Consider the following 1,844-nt stretch of genomic DNA (forward strand, 5'->3'; position numbering starts at 1 on the left):
TTCTCATCCTGTCCTCAGCTCTTCTCATCCTGTCCTCAGCTCTTCTCATCCTGTCCTCAGCTCCTCTCATCACATCCTCAGCTCTCATCCTGTCCTCAGCTCTTCTCATCCTGTCCTCAGCTCTTCTCATCCTGTCCTCTGCTCTTCTCATCCTGTCCTCAGCTCTTCACATCCTGTCCTCAGCTCTTCACATCCTGTCCTCAGCTCTTCTCATCATGTCTTCAGCTCCTCTCATCTTGTCCTCAGCTCCTCTGAGGACACTGTGCGAGGATCTGAGGACATGATAAGTGCTGCAAGTCCATGCCCTCCTGGACATCATGACTCCTTCCTGTCTCAGATCAAGAACCTGAACTGGGTGGTCCACCTCTGTCAAACCTGATCCTCGAGGTCAAAACTAAAGAACTCATCAAAGACGTGTCCCCAGTTATCAGAGGACACCTGACTCCTTTTTATGTCCTCACCTGTTCCGGTGATGGAGGTTGTTGGGTAATATTTGTTCTGCCTCCATGGCAACAAGTCAAGGAAATGATGATGATGATGATGATGATGATGATGATGATGATGATGATGATGATGATGATGATGATGATGATGATCAAATCATTCAAACAACTTGAATGATTTTTTTTGTTTCCACAGGATCAAACTAAAACATGGATAAATCCTACAGAGGAACAGATCTGTGCAGAACACCTGTGGCAGGTAAACATGCAGTTATTTTTTATTATTTCAAGTGTGGAATGATTATAAAAGAATTATTTTAAAAGCAAGGATCTGTAATCCACAAAAACCCAAATATATCAAAACACAAACTAATGTTTGGTAAAATGTTCCTCAGCAGTTAGTTTCAGTAGAACCTCTGTGGTTCTGATCTCAGTCCAGAAAACCTCCTGTTTCCTCCAGGAGCTGCAGAGACCTGCTGCTGCCACCAGATGGTGGTAGACTAAAATTAACAGAACCAGAACATCTTTTGGTTCTGTTGGATCAGAACCAAACAGAACCAGAACATCTTCTGGTTCTTTTAGGACCAGAACCGGTCAGATCAGTCCAACTCAGTGTCACCTCCTGACTGTTGATCTGCTGTTTTATGTTTATTATCATCAATTTAATGAAAAACAAAACAAACTGTTAATCTAATCTAATCTAATCTAATCTAATCCAAGAGAACATTTGAAATGCCTGAGTTGTTAGAGTTGAGGAGAATCAGGAGATTTTACAAATTAAAACTTTATTAAACATCAACCAAAGTGTCATTAAATCTGAAAAATCATTAAAATAAAATTTAAAACTGATTTAAAACAAAACGATCCGTAAAAATCTAAAAGACAAAAAAATTAAATGACACAAAAAACAGATGCTTAAAATGTCTGAAGCATTAAGTGCAACAAAAAGTGTTTTTAAAGACGAATAAATCATTAAAGTCATCATGACCCTGAAATTCTGCTGACGATGCAACAATAAACTCTTTCTGACTTCATGAGTCAAACTGAAACAAATCAAAGGAATTGATTTTATTCTGTAAAAAAGAAACAAAAATCTAATTTAAATGTTGTGTTCTGGTTTAACGAACCGATTGTGCCTCTCTTTATCTAATACTTTAATTCAACAATAAATAAAAACAAAGGCAGAAAGAGATAAACAAATTCTCCACATTTCTCTGGTTGAACCGTTGTGATAAAAAGCTCTTTCAGTTTGGTTCTGATAAAACTGTAGTTTGGTTCTGATTAAACTGTAGTTTGGTTCTGATAAAACTGTAGTTTGGTTCTGATAAAACTGTAGTTTGGTTCTGATAAAACTGTAGTTTGGTTCTGATAAAACTGTAAAGTTTGGTTCTGATAAAACTG

The 1,844-nt window shown here is 37.5% G+C and overlaps 1 protein-coding gene across 2 annotated transcripts in view; it reads right to left on the bottom strand.

Moving 5' to 3' along the window:
• Positions 1-1,560: 1,560 nt before the first annotated feature.
• clec14a (C-type lectin domain containing 14A) overlaps positions 1,561-1,844 on the bottom strand; it is a 12,409-nt gene continuing 12,125 nt past the window's right edge. For both annotated transcript variants that reach the window (XM_014022132.1, XM_014022131.1), the window contains one exon: positions 1,561-1,841. The gene's annotated coding sequence lies outside the window, so the exon portion shown is untranslated. The remainder of the gene's footprint in view (positions 1,842-1,844) is intronic.

This window comes from Austrofundulus limnaeus, unplaced genomic scaffold (genome assembly GCF_001266775.1).
Source record: "Austrofundulus limnaeus strain Quisiro unplaced genomic scaffold, Austrofundulus_limnaeus-1.0 Scaffold318, whole genome shotgun sequence".
In the NCBI taxonomy this organism is placed as follows: Eukaryota; Metazoa; Chordata; class Actinopteri; order Cyprinodontiformes; family Rivulidae; genus Austrofundulus; species Austrofundulus limnaeus.